The sequence below is a fragment of the Fringilla coelebs genome, assembly GCF_963513975.1.
Source record: "Fringilla coelebs genome assembly, chromosome: 12".
Taxonomy (NCBI): domain Eukaryota; kingdom Metazoa; phylum Chordata; class Aves; order Passeriformes; family Fringillidae; genus Fringilla; species Fringilla coelebs.
The window spans coordinates 17,679,591-17,699,312 of NC_140038.1; positions in this window are offsets into that span (position 1 = coordinate 17,679,591).

Genomic DNA, 19,722 nt, shown 5'->3' on the forward strand with positions numbered 1-19,722 from the left:
GGGCCACCAGTTTGAAAAGTAAGGAATGCAAGGAGCCCGCATGGGTTTTTCTACCACCTGTTGCTCTGCAACATGTGCAAAGTGTATTAACTTCTTTGCTGCTACATGCCTTAAAGGTCAACTGTGATAGAAGCTTTAAGCTTTTGGAATATTTTAATTCATTACAGGAATCAACTTTTACTGATTCGCAACAAAGAGGGCCTTACAAAAGGCGTGTTTTTTCGGTGGTTGGGCTTTTTGTTGGGGGTTTTTCAGTAGGTTTGCATTTGGCAACATGTTGGTTCCTCTTTCAGCTTTTTTTTTTTTTTTAAATCAGTGCTTCATCTGCTTCTTAATTGTGTACCAATAGAAACCAGTTTCTAAAGCAAACGTGGCTCCTGCCTGTGCCCTTCCTTCCACCACAACAATAGTATCAGTTTAGATGATCCAGGCTGTCACAAGGGGGATATTTCTTCATTCACCAGCCTAGATTTGAGGAGGAGGGAATTATGAAATTCAAAGTTGGAAAACTTCTGCTGTACATACACTTCCAGTGGAGGACAGGTCCCTCATATCCTGGGGACATGAGCAGAGCAGGGCCAGCTCCTTCCAGTCCTTTTGGGAACTCTTAATATTGACAAGGAAAAAATAGAGAAGCCCAAAATTGCTTTTAACTAATTAAAAGGCCATCAAATCACCTGAAGTTTATTTCCCTTCAACCACCTCTTTTGGATGCTTCTGCTGGATGGAATCATGTCCTGATGACTGGCCAAGGTAATACAGAGGAATATTGTCAGCATCTGTGGTCTGAAGTGGTGAGTGAGCAATGTGTCCCTGGATCAGCCTCAAGGTCCTTAAATGCTGTCTCTAAGAAGTGCTCAAATTCTAAGAAAATATATGTAACCAAAACTCCTCCAAAGACAGCCATTAAAAACAGAGGCTCAGGCCGTGTCAGCCAACCTAAGGAAACCTTATTACAGACATTTATTATCCAAAACACACGTCACACATGACCACAAAAGGAAATTCTGTGCTTAGATCATGAAAGTCTGTGCTTTGGAAAGGTTTCGCTGTCACCACACTTGGGTTTGCTCACAAAACCTCTACAAACTCGCCACAAACCACAAAGTAAACCTGCACGGTGCAAATTGTGCTTATTAACATAATTCTACAAAATTAACTCAATAGAGCCTTTTTTGTTAATTTTGTTTTAAAAGCATGGCACTTGGATTTTCTAACTAATAGCATAAACAACAGCTGGAAGCTCTGGGCTGTCCAAGTGGATTTCAAAGTTTGGATGGAAAATATTAATCTTTTCAATAGAGATTAATCTCAGATTCATGTCTTTCCAAATATGAGGAATAAAAAAAAAGTTTACATTAATTTAAGGACTCTTAGTGAAATGCCCTCTGCTTTAGAAGGAAGAAAGAATCCAAGCTGTTCTTCTAACTTTTTCCCTTTCACCACTAAGTGTAAACCTGCTTTAATTTAAAAATACAAATATGCACCTTGATCTTTTACTTGTGTTACTCCAGATATTTAGTTGCTTAAACAACACACCAAACTTCTTGTATACTGTAGAGCACGTAACTTTCCTATCACCTGGCAATTAATAGGCTGGGAATGCCCATAACAGATCTCTCTTCTTTACTTTTTTCCCCTCTTCCCCTCCACCCACTACTAGTCATGCTGTTAATTCAGCAAAATTAGTAGTCTTGTGTTGTCAGAACAAATCACTCCCACTCAGTTATGAATGTGGTTACTCAGCAAGACTGCATGTTGAGAATTTAGGGGATGTTTTTTCTCTCTGTTTCCATCTTTCACTTCTTTTCCTCCCCCTGCACGCATTGTAGTTGTGAACATCTGATACGGGTAAAATTGCACTTGGGTGATTACTTAAATTCAACCTTTGACTGCAGAAAAATACTCTGTGTCTTGACACTTCACCAAAAGCCCTCCCCATGCTGAATCAAAGCCCTGGCAATAAAAGCTCGCGATCGTATATCACTTCCCCCATTTTAACCAGCGATTGCAATTAATTATTTCTTTACCTTGCACCTTATAGACAGTTACCTCAGGCATCTGAAAAACAGGTCTGCTACTTGTAACCACTTGAAGCTTCTGTCATCAGAAGGGGATTACCCTTATTAGTTATTACACGCGGGCGCACGCGGGGACACACAGACATTATATTCCAAACGGGAGCGCCAGACCGCCCAGCCACGAGCTATCAACGCCAGCCTGGGCCTGGGGAGCAGCAAACCCACAGGCAAGGCATGACCCATCCAGCACAGCCTGGCCCCAGGTTTGCACTGACCAGCAGATTTGCCAGGCAGGGATCAGGTTTCAGTGCAATTAAAGGGCTCTCGTTAGCTGTAGGCTGGAAAGGATGGAGCCGTGCGCGGTGAGGAGGTGTATGTGTGTGTTCACTCTCACACTGTTAATGCCCCAGGTTTAAAAAGAGGGGATAGACCAGTAAACACTTTCACAGACTGCTTGGGAAAACATAACAAAACTAGGGAAAAATAAAAAGAGAAAGAAAAGGAGGTCATTCCTAGGTAAAGTGGTATTGCCTTTCAGACGTATTATTTTTGCAAATTATCGCTATTTATAAAACTTGTTAATGGATTCATGAACAAAAGCTATAAAATATTCATAAGCTTTCTATAGGCCTGGAAGTTTTGTCTGAACATGAAAATACACGTGCAGAAGATACACACACAAACAGAAAGCATGTTTACAAAGAGGTAAAAATGTCGCTCCCATCCAGCTGAGAAATCTGCTAGATGAACCCACAAATAAACCCACACTGGAATAGACTCTAAGGGCATGATGTCCAAATGATTATGTATGTGGGCATCCAAACACATTTTTAATATAAAATGCTTCTGCACATCAAATTGTTTGTTAACAGGGTAATATCCTGTCTTGGGCTCATTCTCTCTGTCCCCACACCTAAAGTCCTCTCTGCACTGTGCACTGAAAACTTGTCCCTGTTAATTGGTGCTGCATAAGCTAGGTTATACATTTAATATCCAAATCAACACCTACAGCCATCATGACTTCATGTGTTTGGATTCTGTCCTAACTGGCAGTAAAAGCTGTCATTAGGAGCAGGAAACAGTATGAAAGACCTTTCACGGCCTCTTTCAGCATGCAATGTCATCTGTTACCATGGGTTGTATAGTACTGATGGCTATAAATGCCACTATGAATGATGCAATCTCCTATGTGATGATGAACTTGAAAAAACCTTTGTTGGATTTGTGCTTAAGGTGCTCATATTCCAGTTATTCATGAGCATCCAAAATGTTGATCACCAGCCGGGTGTTTCAGCAACCCCAGCAGCAATGCTGCAGAACTCACGCACAGCCCTTCCTGTAAAAGATGGCACAAATAAACTCACTTTATACATTCCGTGAGAGTTATTTGTCAGGCATGTCAGCTGCGCCTCATTTCCCTAAATTTTGTAGCCTTTCCTGGTGGAAAGGTTTCAAAATAAAATTTGTGGTTTCCCTTCCTTTTTTATTTATCTTTTTCTTTAATGATAGCACTTCTCTGTCCAGCCTTCCTGCAATCATTTTGTTCAGACCTTTCTATAAATCCATTTTGGATACCCAATCCTGCCTATGTGTAAACTACCTTATCTACCAGGGGTAAAGCAATTTATTTCCCGAATTTTAGGTGTGAGGCAAAAGAACTGGGTGGACTCCAAGGACAGGGATGTGGAAGGCTCCCGGTGCTCTGCGTGGTTCAAAGGGATGCTGTGGGCATGTCCCTTTGTCACTGGCTGCCAATGGCTCTCCATCCCAGCAGCTGCAGCCCTTCCTGCACAGCCACGGGCCTCTCTCAGGAAGCAGCTGCCAATCATGCTGCATTGTGTGGAGATTTTGTGTGCCACAAAATATCCCCACCGTGGGCTCAGGCAGGCTCATCACACGTGTTCTTCCCTGTAAATGAGTGGAGCCTGAATTTCAGCCTCCAAGGGCAGTGATGTTAAGCTTTAACCCACGAGAAACTGAACTTCAGGTGTTGAATTTGCTTTGCTGACAGTCAGATTTTGTGACTCCAGAGTGGTCAATTGCTCTCTTTGGTCCCCCATAGTGGATGACCACTGTTGGGGCTTTCCAAGAGGGAGAGAAGTCATCTGGTGCTTGCAATCTTCTCAATAACTTCAGGCCTTGCAATCTTCTCAATAACTTCTCAATAACTTCTGAAGGATAAGATTGGAAATTTAGCTGCTATCCCTGAAAGATTTTGATGTAAAAGGTGCAAAAGTGTAATTAAGAAGACTGAAAATGAGTCAGAAATGTAAACGCAGCTAACAAAGCCTAACTACTGCAGAGAACAGGGAAATAAAGAACATTTAGCTAACAGAAACACTGAAGAAAGTGAAAATTCAGACACTTTGCACTGCCTGACATGCAACATTGTGAAGTTAAGGATCATGGCCATAGTCTGTAAGGTCTGGAGTCAATCAGACTTTCAGCACTGACTTTGGAACTCCACAGTTCCATTATCTGTTAGTTGGAAAAAAAATCTTTGTGGAAGATATTGTGATAAATATAGAATTTCATAACCTAATTTTATTTTGTGCATATGGGGTATAATAGTTAGGAATCTCCACTAATGCATTTTCTAAATATCCTTTTTTTTTGTTCTAACAAGAATGACTGACAGTGTGTAACAATTTATTGACATTAACTATATATGAAAGTTACAACTCAGAATGGCAGAGAATCTTGAACATGTGGAAATTTATAAGAAAGAAAACACATAGAAAAGAAAACCTAGAAAAGAAATGACATGCAAAAAAATAAAATGTAAAGTGAGAAGCTGTGTGAGACAGATGTACTCTATTAATCAATGTTGAAATAAGCATTAAAAAATGGGAGAGGTGAGTGGGCTACTGAGATGCAAGGAGCCTTTTCCATGCCCCAACAGCACAGAGCTAAACCTGGGGAGGGCTTGAAAGCTACGGGATCATGTCACACCCATGGCCTCCAGGACCTTGCATGCTGGTGCTTTGGAGTAGTGGCTGTGATTTCAACCCCCCTGAAGTCAAATGTGAAAGTCTCAAGACTGACTGCACACAGACTAAGCAGGCACATCTTCACCTGTCCCTCTGTGCTTAATGTGACAGCACAGTGTTCAGAATCTTCATGCTGTTTAAGATACACTTGCCTCTAGTTTCCTAGCCTTAGAAAATATCCCATTCTCATCATTCTTAGCCAAATCAGCAGAGATGCTCACCACCTTTCTTCATCTTTCAGAGACATAATGAAAAAGGCAGGTCCACAGAATTTCTTAGATGGACTGAATATGCTTGCCCAGAAAGACTAGAGATTTCCCTGTCAAAACCTGGGGCTATACAGAGGAAAATAATAAAAAAAAGATTAGTGGAAAGGGGGTTTTCAGGTCTAGAACCAGAGCCTTGTAACAAGGATAGCCCCTTTTGTTCTCATCTCTTTTAACTTTCTTTTTCCCTCGTAACAGTTGCCCGGTGGTTATGAAGAGCTTCAGTCCTGCATTTCAACTAAGGGGCCCTTCTTTATTCTCTCAGAAGAGGGCTGTCTCAAGAGCACCATGCTAAAGTGCTAAGTTATCATCGGGCCAGGGCTTTCGTGCAACTGTTTGTGTGTGTGTGAAACAAGCTCTCAACATGTTAGTAAGAAGCCTTTAACCCAGATTACGCCACCTCTCTTTCTATAGTGTTCTTTTAGGGCAGAGTGTGAAAGGTCACCCTCTCAGGCTGGATAGCAGCACTCAACCAATTACAGTGCACCAGTGTTTCCACAAAAGGGAGTTTCGAGCCCACAGCTACAAAAGATTTTACGTGTCTGATTTTCAAAAACACAATTACAAAAGGAGGAGGCTCGCTTATGTCTATTTTCGGGCCCTGAATGATTTTTTTGTTTCAGAAAAACAAGAGAAAAAGAAATCAATTCTGCTTCTCCAAAGAGGTCTGAAAAATTACGGCCAGCCCAGCACCTATGCTATTTAAAAAGCAAAACCTCTAATCCCTCAGGTTCAAGTAGGTGTGATTCAGGAGTCCTGGAGCTGTGAAAATAATAGGATGGGTTATGTGAGTGTATGATTAGTCTGGCTTTATGAAAACAATATTTACAGCAAGTGATATATAATGACTTTGAATTACACCTCTCGTTCCTGACACTTTGAAAATTGTGTATTTCGCTTGCACAGACACATTTTCAGGCCTATTACACCGACTAAAGTTTTGCCATTATCCTAAATGTAAGTTCTTCAGAAGTCTGCATGAGAATGAGCCAGCAACCAAGGTCCTTCCAACAGGGATTCTGAAGCCAGTGCAATGACATCCGTGTTGTGCATTGTGTGCATCTACAGGGAGCTCACTGCAAATGTAGTCAGAGGAAAATCCTTCTGGGCATTAACCATCTTAAAAGTCCTAAGGCAGATGGTTCTCTAACATGGAGACTCAGTGTCTTCCTTTACTCTCTGTAGCTAAAGATCTCTCATTATTTAGGGGGGAGGAAAAAATCTCAAATGCCTTAAAATTGTGCGGCTGAGTATTCAAAAGATAGAGGATTTAGGCCATCAGCCCTTCCTAGTTTGTTCCTGGGGAACACTCCATGCTTTCAGCCTAATTGTTAAAAACATTACAATAAATATTTCAAAGCTATCTTGGAGGGTTGAGTACCTGCTGCAATCAAACCAAATAGGCAGCCTTGAAAACTGCAACCTGGAAATCTTATTTCTAGTCACAATGGCACCTCAGCACATATTTGGAAATTTTTCTATTTCTCCCTAAGAAAGAAATTTATTCCCTAGTCTCTTTCTTCTGGACCCCTGAAAACCCTTTAAAAGCACAGAAATTAGGTGTCATTTGTAGACAAAGGTGGCAACTAGAGAAATTGAAAAAAGCATGAATTAGAATTGGCAGCAAAATATTCCTGGGACAACAGACTCTAGATGAATTGCTACAACAGCATTTATTTGAAAAATTAGGACAGGAAAGGCAAAGTTTTATTGTGTGTCATGTAGAAGACTAACAAAGTCAGAGCAAAAAACCTAAAGACTGGTGCTATTTATGTCAGGGCAGAAAACAAAGTCTACAGATTCCTGTGAAGCTCCTTGGAGATAAGAGCCACCCATGCTACAAACTCCTTTGGTGGTTCTGGGAAAACTGGTTAAAATTCCTCTACCTCGTTGTATGTATCTGCAAAATGATTACTGATGTAATTCTAAAATGTGTTGTGAGGTTTACTTGCCAAGTTTTGGAGATCCTTGAAAGAGAAGAGCCAAGTGAAGTTTCACACCATCTCACAGAAGATATATGCAAGATTTTATATGAGCCTATCTACGTGCTCCAATATGGATTCCCCACAGATAAAATTTAACAGTGCTTGCTGCACATTTCCAGCAATGGTCCCATGTCTTTTTCTCCTCTTCCTCCATTCAAAGAACTGTTAAAAGGCCGAGAAGAACTGTTGTGCAGATGATACGAAACTAAAGAACTTGTGGTAGGTGTTACACATTTTGGTACCATCTGTGCTATCTAATCCCAGCCAAAACAGTCTCCTGTTCCTATGTAACTCTGAATCTCACTGGGAAAGGGGGGGAGTAGTGTGACTGGCTCAAACCTTCCTGTGTAGGAGTATTATTATCAGTGTTTGCAAATTTTTTCCCTCTTTATAACTACCATAACTCTTCCTTAAAACCCCTCATCTGGCTGCTGGCCTACTACAGAAACTGATCTATCTACAGAAAAATGGCTCGTGTTGGTTGGTTCTCTTCTGGTGTGTTGGAGGGAATCCTCACCCAAGAAAAATTCATCACTCCACACCAAAAAAAATCTTGGTTTATGTCCTTATTTTCTCAAATTTTGCCGTCCTTTGGGTGAGGAGCACAGACAACATCCTGATGACACATTTTGTAGCACAACTCAAGACAAGTATTTCCTGGAAATTGTTCAGGATTGAAACCACTTGTGGTGGATGTTTCCAGACACTGATGCCATTACATCTTCCCATAAGACCTGAAATTAGTTTGGGGTTTGTTTCATTCTTCATTTTGCTTTTAGATTCAATCCGTGCTCTGATCTGCTCACAGGGAACTCGCTCTTCCCTAACAGTTTATGGGAAAAACCTTTTTGTGCCAGGGCCTCACACATGTACACACATTAGTCATCCTGTATGTGACACACACACCATCTTGTCATCGCTGTCAAACATAATAAAAGTAAGGCTAAAACACTTAGACACATATTGATCTGCTTCTGCACCTCCTGTAGTGTCCTTAGTGCAATAGGCTCTTTCCACAGAGCTCTAGCATGGGCAGCAGCCTGTTTCCTGGAAATATTCCCTTTGGAAAAAATACAGGAAGCATCTGATCTCAAACTTGTCCATTGTCCTGCTCTTCTGCTGCTGCCACATAATCCTTGGGAACCTGTGGCCTTCACCAGAAACCCAAAGGAGAATGGTTTGGCTCCCATGACTCTTCACAAGCCTGGTTTGTCTTGGAGGTATTTCTCTCTGAGAGAAATATTTAAAAGGACCTTGCTAACAGGGAAAAGAAAAAGGAAATACAAAATTAAAAAATTATAAATCCACTCAGTCACAAATCCCATGCTGTGCCCAGTGTGGAACGATGCTGCATTCCTCATTTTGTAGTGCTGTGGCAACTCCTGGCAATGGAGCATTCCTTCATGGACAGGGAGTAACTCATTTTCCCAGAACTCTACCTTTCTGGGTTGTCAGTATGCATTTCCATTTTAGTCCAACACATCTGTTTCTACTGGAAGCCCACACAAGTTCATTCATCTACTGATTTAAAAAAAAAAATTGCCACTGAAAGAGGGGAGCTCTGGCAAATTACATAAACTTGATTACTGTAATTGCTGTCAAGACAAACAAAGTTTGCCTTGTAATGAAGCAATAGACGTAGCACTGTAGTTTTTCATTGTGCTTCCAAGCACCACTTTTTTTTTGTATTTTATTGCCCTTGGAAGCTGGCATTTTCAAAATGAATTTTTCCACAAATAATCAGCATGTTCAAAACAGATGAATATACAGCAACAACATTAAAAGAGTAACTTCCAGCATCTGCTTACTGATCCCTTACCTTCAACCTACCCTCTTCCCTTTAGTGTTTTTTTTCATCTCTGCACTTACCACATCACCTGGAGCAGATAAATGCATGCTTTATTTAATCTTATTAAAGAAAAATCCACTCAACTATCTTATAGTTAACTACAAAATCTTAGCTCCAGAACACAGGTTTTGCCCAGGGATATGGAAGAGATACAAGTGCTTTATTCAAAGATAGATTGGTCTCATTGAGACATATGGTCAACCTGCTAAAAAGTTTGTACAGTGCAGTCCAAATTCAGGCGAAAAGTTGAAGCTTTTTATTTTTTTTTCTTTATTTTTTCAAACATAATCACCCAGTTTGCAGGAAGAGAGGTATTTACTGTGCTACTTTTGAATTTTTTTTCTCTCTTTGGTGAGTCATGGGAAATATCTTGTTTTTCATCACATCCGTCTTCTCAAAAAAGAGGTGAAAAAGACATAAACTCTTAATCAAGGATTAAAAAAAATTATCTCTCTTTTGGTTCAATCATCAGTAATCCTTTGTATAATAAAAGCAGATCAGGTACCTTTAACAAAATGGTATTTCTAAATTACCCCCGGGTAATTCAGAATGGTAGGTATTTTAATCTCTACAATCCCTAGTATGTATCTATTTATTTTCACTGGCTTTTGGCACCCACCTGGCAAGAATCCAGTCCCCAGGGCAAGAGAACTATCAGAAACAATGGGAACTTCAGAGGGAAACACAGACAGTGAAAGAACGATCAACTTTTTTTTTTTTAGATTTGGTTTCTGCTGGCATCTAGCTGGCATGGACACACACATACAGATACACACACATAACAAGTGATACAAGGCAAGAAAAAGCAAGGGAAGAGGAAGAGGGAGTGAAACTGGAACACGATACATGTGGAGAAATCCCTACAGACCCACTACGTTTTATTCAAGTTTTCTTGTTTTCCCAAGCCTCTCTAACTGGCATTACTCCACTGCAGAGAAGCAGAGGAGATAAGAAAAGCTGAATGGGAGCAGCAGTGCCCTGATTCCAACATGAACTCTCACTTTAGGAGTTGCTTTGCCCCCCTTTTGCCAAGTACTGTTTCTGTGTGTGTCTGCATGAGTAAATTCACAGATACCCAACAGCAGAGGCACCAGTGACATCAGTATTTACTCCATTGTTCGCAAATCTCAACAAATTGTTCGGGTTTTTGTAGTGTGGTCATGAAGTTGGTCAAATCCCCAAAACTTAACAAATAATGTTTAATGGTGTAGATGATCTTCAACTAGTAGAGGATTCCACACCAGAAGGATTGGCAGGCAGATTGGGAAGTAACATTAAATACAAAGTGACCTCGGTTACTTTGGTTAATTAGAGGAATGGTCTTAAATAACCAAGGGGTTCAAGAGGGGTGACTTAAGCTACAGCATCCTGAAGGAAAGCCAGGGAGAATTTTTGTGGAAAATGATCAGGGAGATACCATTAGTGATAGATTAAACTTGAATAACAATGTTAGGATACTGGAAGGGAAAAAAGGAAAATGTCCCATTGGAATGATGTGCAATCTGTAGAGCATCTGATGCTTCCCATCATCATCTACCAGGTGGGATCTGCCTTTGGTACTGCAATGCCAGAAATGCTTGCACCAAATTAAAAAAAAATCCCCTTTCCACCAGCATGGAAATATTAATTTGCTCAAATCTCAATAAGAGCAGGAAAGGAATGGCAGCAAAAATATAGAACTAGAAATAAAGGGGAAAGGAATAAACTATTTCACATGTCCATTCAAGCTAATAACATTTGGGGTAAATATCAAGAAGCATTTAAGGAAATTGAATATAGTTGAGCACTAGAATAGACCACTGAGGTACTGTGAGGCACTAGAGGCTGTCAAGAAGGACAGGTAAACTTTGTCCAGACTTTTTCTTGTTCCCATCCTAGAAGAGGACTAGATAATCTCCTGAGGTCCCTTTTTGATGGTTCCATGGCAAAACCTAGGAAATGTCAAAATTACACGTGTCCATTCCTCATTGTCCTCCACACAGCATGAGCTGGGAGGAATTAAGCAGCAAGAAAATTCTCTCTGCTCTCAGTCCTGGCAGCACAGCAGCTCTCAGGAAAGAGGAGGGCTCAATTCCAGCAGAAGTGAGGCTCAGCCTCTCCTATCCCAGGCACAAAAAGGCTCCTGCTCCTCTTGGGCATGGTTCAGTCTGGTTATGCACACAAAAACTGGCACAAAATCAGTGCATGCACTACCTGGAAAGTTGGCTACCAACCTCCAGCAAGTTTCTGCTGGCCATGAGTCAACTGACCTTTTTTTTTTTTTTTCCTCAGAATCTTAGAATCTGGATAAAAAGTGGGGCAAATTTTCCACAGGGCAGCAAATTGCACAAAGAGAGCCACCTGCCAAGTTTTATTCCCACCCTTCAGAGATGGAACACTTTTTTCCATTAATTTTGTCTGCAATGCATGAGCAAAACAAAAAGTTTTTTCTGTAACACACGCAGATAATTTCACCCAAAAAAAATTTAGGAGGCGAGAAAGTGCTAATTTCCATGCTAGAAATGCAAAATTTCAACAAAAATATTTGAAGTTTGGGTAAGTTAGAAGAGAAAACTGAAAAAAGGTCATGCTGAAGGTTAGTTCTAAGCCATAATTAGAAGGAATAATGTAATGTAAGACTGGAGAGAACTTCCAAGGTCACTTAACCAAGCTCTCTGCTATGCATCTACATTGTGTAATCCCATTTATAAATTCATTGAACTCCAAGTTAAAACTAGTTCCATTATTTGACTTAACTGCACGTATTAGAAGGCTTTTCAAGAATGTCAGTCTCTGACTAGAAATCTTCTTCTAATTTCCAATTTAGATTTATTCACCATCAGTTTATCCCATTTGCTTGTGTGCCAGCACTGTTTACTAATTTAAATAACTCTTTTTTCTGACTTCTTTACTTCTCTGATGTTTTTCTAAGGAAAATCATACCCCATATTCAGCAGTGCTCGTCCTGCTACTTATATTTAGCTCATGTGATGTTTGATGTCTGCTTTGTACCTCAAGAAACAAATCCTGCTTACATTGATGTGTGCATCCATTCAGGTGCACCTACTGCAAAGTGAGTGCAAAGGGACAAATCTACAGGAAGCAACTTTTATACAGGCAAGTCATTTCAGAGCTGACCCCTGCAGACCATTTTTCTGAAGGTTTAAGTATTGGTCACTGCACCTGGCTGAGTCTCCTGTGATCTTCCCATTTTTCTGCTCCTACAGCAGCACTGACACTTTGTGATGGCAGAGCTGCTTTTAGTTAAAGGAACCAAAGGTGAGCCCTTTAGCAAACAGCTTCTGGGAGCAGGAAAAGGACATCAGGAGCTTATCATAAACCTCATTAAAAGCAATTCTGCTCTGCAAGGCTATGGAGAGGGAATTCTGTATGAGAGAAAACAGACAGGAGGGAGTAAATGGGTATGAGGCTTGGCTCAGTGCTCCCAGCTCTATCACTGTGTGGTCCAGTCAGGATAGATGCTCCTGCACTCTGTTACAGATAACAGAGGCTCTTTATAGCTCAGATGAGAACAATCCTTGAAACACAAAGAGGAAAGAGTTCAAAGAGACTGAATTTCTTGGAGTACCGAATCCAAACTCCAGCTAAGAGCAAAAGAAGGGCCTGGGGAATCTGGGGACTTTGCAATGATAGTTTAATTAGACGAGCCTTATCTGTACAACAAATGTGGCAGCTCTCTGAAAAACTCAGCTTTTTGTTCCTCACTTAAAACTCTATCACTTTCCCCAGCACTGGAATAGCCTTTTGCCTAGTAACAGGCACACTGCCTGTGATCCAGACAACAGCCATTCACTGAAACTTGAAGCATTGACCCCAAAACGTGCAGCATTTTTCATGTAAAACTAGAAAATATGTTCTAGCATTTAGCCACTAGATAAAGGGATCCTTTCCAAAAATGCTTAGGAAATGATGTATTTAGCACATGTATTTATAGCTTATTATTTTACATATTTGGTACCTATCTGTCTGGACTTTCTTTTAAAAAATGTCTTATCACCATTAGTCTAAATAAAGTCTCTCCGATTGCTTCCCATCATCTCTATTTTGTTATCCAGCTGAGTACTGTTATCTGTGTATTTCAAATGTTTGTTTAAAATTATCAATATTTCTTTGTAAAGTTTCCAGGGATAAAGGAGAAAAAGCCTTTACTCCACTTTCTCATAGCACAAGAACAAGGGCAGAATCAGTAATATTAACAAAAAAAAGAAATACTTTTCATTTAAATAATTTAGTAATTTTACCATCAAAGAATACCATTGAGGTTCAAATTAAAAAAAATACCATGTAAGAATGGGCATCCTCCAGGGATTCATGGGAAGAATGAAGGACTGCTAAGTTTTATACAGTCTCTATATTGAGGTCTTCAAGAGGTTTTCAATCATAGAACCACAGAATCATGGAATGGTTTGGGTTGGAAGGGACCTTGAAAATCATCCAGTCCCACCCCTGCCATGGTCAGGGACACCTTCCACTGTCCCAGGCTGCTCCAAGCCCTGTCCAGCCTGGCCTTGGACACTTCCAGGGATCCAGGTGCAGCCACAGCTGCTCTGGGCAGCCTGTGCCAGGGCCTGCCCACCCTTTAGAGGGGAGAACTTTTTCCTCCTTTCTAATCTAACCCTGTCCCCCAGTCAGTTTGAAGCCATTCTGCCTTCTCCTATCACTACATGACCTTGTAAAAACTCCCTCTCCAGCTTTCTTGTAGCTCCTTTAGGCACTGGAAGGCCTCAACAAGGTCACCCCAGACCCTTCACTTTTCCAGACTGAACAATCCTAATTCTCTTAGCCTTTCAATCAGTCAGTTAGTTATCATTTAGCTGTAGACACTTAATTCCAATGCATAGATTCAGATTTCTTTACCTAGCATAGGATTGTCTTCATTTTTGTCACATCATGATCAATGACATCAGCCTTAACCTCCAGAGTTATCAAATGTGTCAGAATCCTGGAAACATCCTAGGTGAACCTGTATGACAGACAATGCTTTAGTTTAGATACTTTAAGCAAAAGTAAAAATGTTTTCTTTTCCCCAATATTATTCAGAAAGGGAAGAAGGAGATAGCTCTTAAATTGGAGAGGGGGATCATGCTCAGATTGGAGAGGGAGATTACTCCCAAGTTTGCCCATCTTTTCTTTTAGGACAAGAGGGGACCAGGGTAAGAAACTTTCCTTGTGTCCACAAACAAACCAGAAAAGCCAGGAAGATCAGATGCATTTTAACTGAGCAAAACAACTATTTGGGGGAAAGCAGGAGGCAGGCGGCAGGTCCAGCATGGGCAAGAATAATGTGTTGCACACCGGGTTAAGAGAAAAAAACCCTCCTGCTCAGGTAACAGCTTCCTATTCCTGGCTGTCCTGAGCAAACGGAGGTGGGAGCAGCCGGACACACTTCCACAGGACGAGGCTGGGAAGGGCCGGCAGCGCAGCCGGGGCTGCTCCCACCCTTTTTGGAGCCCAGGTGAAAGCCGCCTGCCAAGGTCAGCCGCGCAGTCACCAGGTGGTGTATTTAATTTAAAAGGAGCGTTAACCTTGTTTACACAAAATAACACCAATATGCAGAGAAGCAGTAAATCCATTGTCGTTAAACAGCGGGGAGGCCGGGCTGTGCTGGCAGCCTGCCCGCCCGGAGCTCGGCTGGCACCCGCCGCACGCCGCCACCGCCGGCCACCGCAGCCCCGCCGCTGGCAGCCGAGCGCTTTGTGCCGTGCCCTTTCTACCCCTCCGGTTGACTCTTTACATTCTTGTCAAATATATTTAGAACAAGAGGTGTCCACTTGAAGGGAAACATTTGTTAATCGCTTAAATGCAGGAGCCTGGCAGCGCTCCAAGTTTACATTTATAAATATGTAGTATCTGTTTCCAGCTAAACAAGGAACTCCTGACCCCCCTCGCCCGCAATCCCGCAAATACATATACATATACAGGAGGGGAACTTGCGAAGAGCTGGGGAGGGGAGCTGGAAATGATGAACAGAACCAGCCCGGCTGAGGCAGGGACGGTCCAACCTCCCTCCCCGCTGTCAATTTGTTCTCCGCCTTTGTCTGCGAGTGATGTAGATAACAGCGCAGAAAGAGGATGATGTATCTTTAAGTAATGAACAGATTAAAGTTAAATTCCTGTTGACCGAGACAGTTGTGTTGACATTCCTGTTGTTTACAGGCAGCTGTCTCTACTAATGACACTTTGATAACTGGAGTGAGGCTGCTGTTGGGCAGGGGGATGGGGGCAGGCAGAGTCAGCCGGGTTAAAGAATGCTCTGTTTAAAACCCGGTCATCCAATTAAACATTAAAGCTGGATCAGAGATCGTCGGCAGCGGTGCTATTCGGGAACGGGAAAATTCTGGGCTTCTTTTTTAACTTATGCTCAGATTATGTGGCTTAGAGGTCAGCCTGCCCCAGTTTGCTAGAGGATGCGGAAGATTCCAAGAGTACTTAAAATAAGCCAGAAAGCAGTAAACTCTGTCAAGCCATCCGTGCACTGCCATGACATGGGCAAGCACACACAGAGTTGCCGGCGGCTGGTTGGGACCGGGGTCACGCAGAGGTCCTGTGGGGCAGCCTCCCTCTCCCACAGCTTTTCAGAGAGAAAGGAGCTGTGAGCATCCCACTGCGGCAGCACCTCCACTGTGGTCCTCTGCCATCTCCTTCCCTGAAATAAGTTGCTTTGCAGGGCACTGGCTGGTGCTGGAGCTTTGCTTACTGCTTGCTTTTGAATTAATATGTTTGCCATTAACAGCTCTCCTGTTTGGCTGCGGGCTTCTCACCAGCAAGGTGAAATCCTGGAGCCTGCTGCTGAAGTCCTTGCTCAGGTCAAATTCCCAAGGGGAACCTGTAAAGCCCAAGATCTGCCAGGTGATAAACTTTAGACGTGTAAATAGTCTACCAGATACCATCCTCTGGTGAAAATTAAACAGATGCTGAGGCACTATCCCAAATCAATGCCCAGCAAAGATAGCACAGCCCATCCCTCCGGGTCAGCTCAGCCCCACGGCCTTTGTGTCAGCAAAGTTTGGTCCTATTCACACCCAGAAAGCAGCTTCTCAGCTGCTGAATGCACCTGACATTATGTTACTGACTCAAAGTTTCCAACACTCCAGAGACCCGCTTAAAATGCAGATGCTTCTTCCCCATCTTTTTGTTAATGAAGCCTAAATTTAAGGCCTTTAAAACAATGTGATAATGCCTCTTTAATTCTAAATCAAATGCCACATGCTCATTAACTATAAGCATTCATAGAAATAAATGGATTTATTTTTGAATTTATGAAGTCGCTTTAATGGACTTCAAACTCCAAATAAAAGTACTGAATAGGCAGCATTTCCTGCCATCACTAAAAACATCACTGCTGCCGTAGTGGAAGCACATTTCATGCAGCAAGAACACTTAGAGTAAACACAAGTTAATTTCAGTGAGTATCAATTAAAGGGAATGTACCCTGCTAAGAAATATTATCTACAGATTGATTGATCCAGACAATTGATCTTTTATCGATCCAGACAATTACAAATTGAATCTTTCTAAAGGTAAAAGCATCAGTTTGTTTGACATTTTTTTCTTTAAACCTGTAATTTGGAGTGGGAGGAGTGTAGCTCTGTATGAAATATTTTGTAGATTGAAAGGCACAGATATTTCAGCGTCAGAGACAGAATCCCAAATTTTTAACAGCCCAGAAAATCACCACTGATCTCCAGAAACAGAAGTCTGACTTTAAGAAGTGTCATTTGCACACATGCCTGACTTAAGCTTAATCCTCCTCAAACAGCAGCCTGGGGCCATCCCCGAGCCAGGTCGTGGCCAATTTCACCTTTACCAGGCGAGCAGGGTCACATCAGCCCCATTTCCAGCGGGAGAGCATCCAAGCAAAACCCGGAGCTGCCACAAGAAGCAGCACTGGGGGTGAGGCAGCACGAGGCCCTGAGTTGTGCCGGGTTTCTGAAAAGGTTCCAGCCCTGATCTGACTCGTGGTCACCTAAGGATGCTCCAGCGCTTTTCCGGGCGGGAATCGCTGCGCGCATCCCGCCGCTGCAGAGATCATCCCGAGCCACAAAGAGCAGCCAGAGAGCCTCGCTGGCAGTGGGAGAGATCTCCTCGGCCTCTGGAGTGTTCAGGGGATCCTGCAGCACCAGAGGTTCATTAACAATTGGAAGTTAATATCAGCATCATAATCGGTCACAGCTCTTCTGGTAAGAGCCGCTCGAGAGATCCCCCCACGCTGCAGGTTCCCATTTCCCCACCTGCAGAGCAGAGTCCGGCCAGAGTTTTCCATTTGAATGGTTTTCCAATAGGAAATGCGGGTTTTTTTACAAGCAGGATACTCAGGGGGGAGGGGAAAGTTCACTGAGCCCCAAATTGCTGGTTTTCCATTTCCTCGTTGGAAGACCAGGATGAATTGTTTTTATTTCTTTGGTCTGAAATCACATATCAATTTGCTGAAATTATTTACCTTGCAACTTCTTGCAATGCAATCCTCGTAGTGTCAAGGCCTTCTAGGAAGAAAATTCAAGAAATACAACTTTTTTATAAGAAAAGAGATTTAATAGAATTTAATTTAGTACACTCTTGAAAATAATCAATCTATTTAACACGGAAAAATTGCAAAAATAATAAATCTGATTTTCTAGATTAAATGTTTCAGTATATCTTTTCCAAGTAGCATTTTTCTTTTGGAATTCAATTCTACTCAGAAAATACTAAATAATGCAAATGCTCAGAGAGCCACATAGTTTCAGGTCAAGGTACATTTTTTGCATTGGTTCAAAACAAAAATTTCCCTTGTCAAAGACTAAAAAAATCCATCCTTCAGTGATTCTGACATATAAAGGTGATGATAGTTACATTATTTTCTTTTATTTGCATCCCATGCTGTTGTCAGGACCAAACATACAATTTCCATGGCAATCCATGTGATTTTTACTTTTTTTCTGGCATGAAGTGAATTAATACTCACTGTATTGAAATGAACTGGTCTTTGATCAAGCGTTTTTATCTCTTGAATTCTGTTCAGCAAGAACAGATGGGGGGAGTTTGAGAGTCAGATACAAGTTTGAATAAGAAAATGAATTATTTTACTTCTCAAGAAGCTCCAGTGGAAGAAACTCATTTACCTACACTCTTCCACTGCTGGGCTTGTCACGCTGCCCAGAGAGGGACTGTCAGTAACATCATCAGTCTCCTTAATGAGCACTTTTTTTCCAGCAAGAGCAAAATAAAGCTGAGCCTTTTAGGGGGAAAAAAAATCCCGCAGATAATCCACAGGGTGGATTTTTAATCCTGTGTTCTTGTTTTCATTTTCTGAGGTTGTTTGGGTTTTTATGTCTTGGAAACTTAGACATCAAAGGCAAGTCAGAATAGCTGGACGCTTAACTAATTAATTAGCTTTGGTCTAAACTGCAAAAATATAGACAGCAAATTTCTTTCACTCCAAAACCAAAGGCAACACTGCAAAACATGAGTGGCCAATTGAAACAAAGCAGACAGGACATTAGCACTTAAATAAAAATTCAGGTTCTGGAGGGAAAAGCAATTTTCAAATTTATTAGCAGGGTGAGATTCTATAGCAGTGGAGGCAAAACCTGAATTCCAAAACACACCTGGAATGGGAAAACCAGCACATTTCGTAAATATTTTACTAGTATGTTCTTAGTTTCCATAATGCACTGGCAGAGTAAAAAAATTCACTCTCTAAATAGTATCTGTTGGAAGTATTTCATCATTCAAGAATTAGTCACAAGTTTGATGTTCACTTTTGCTGATCAGTGGGATTCCAAGGGCTGAGGAGGAACCAGACAACAGCAATTTCATCTCAATTCAACTGTCAACCTTCCCACTGAACCTTGCGCATTAGTTGGGGTGTTAGTTAGATTTATTGTGCTGCAAGACAGACTTTTCACACGAGAAAATGGTGTCTTGATTAGTACTGAATGTGCATCATGAGAGATTCCTTGGATTACAAAATAATGACCAGTTTCTAACCAGCACTCCTGTGTCTTTTACCTTTATAACACTATCAACCAACTCAGTTGACACAAATTACCTCATTTTGCCTCTGACGCATCATTTTATTTCCATTTACCACTGACTTAAGCACACATAATTACTAACTTAGGTCACAAACAAATGTGATGGACAAGTTTCACACTGAGCAAAATGTTTTATTACATGGCATTACTATCCACCTAAGTTAATTAATTAAAATTAACATAAGCTGTTGGCTAATTGCAGCCCAGGAGAAATTCTACTGCACCCGATGGTACAACATTGGAAAATTATCACAATATTTTAGAGCTTGACAAGTTCCAGTGAAAAGCTGAACATTATTAGAAGCAGGTTATCATGGTAAATAGACCAGTGCTGACTTTCAGCGTGGAAAATAGATGCCTTCAGCTTTGCAGTTGGTGCAGGAGCAGCAGCAGCAGCAATGCTGCTGTTCTGAACATTTCTGTGTTTGCATTGCAATACAAATATCCTCTAAATAAAACAGATCCTTTTTCAGCAGTCTGACTACAGCTGGTGCAATAAAACCTTCCTGATGACAAAGGCCAAAGAAATTACATTAATGCCAAAGAAAAAAATTATGCAAAACTCTTTTGTGAGGAAATGAAAAAGGGGAAAACC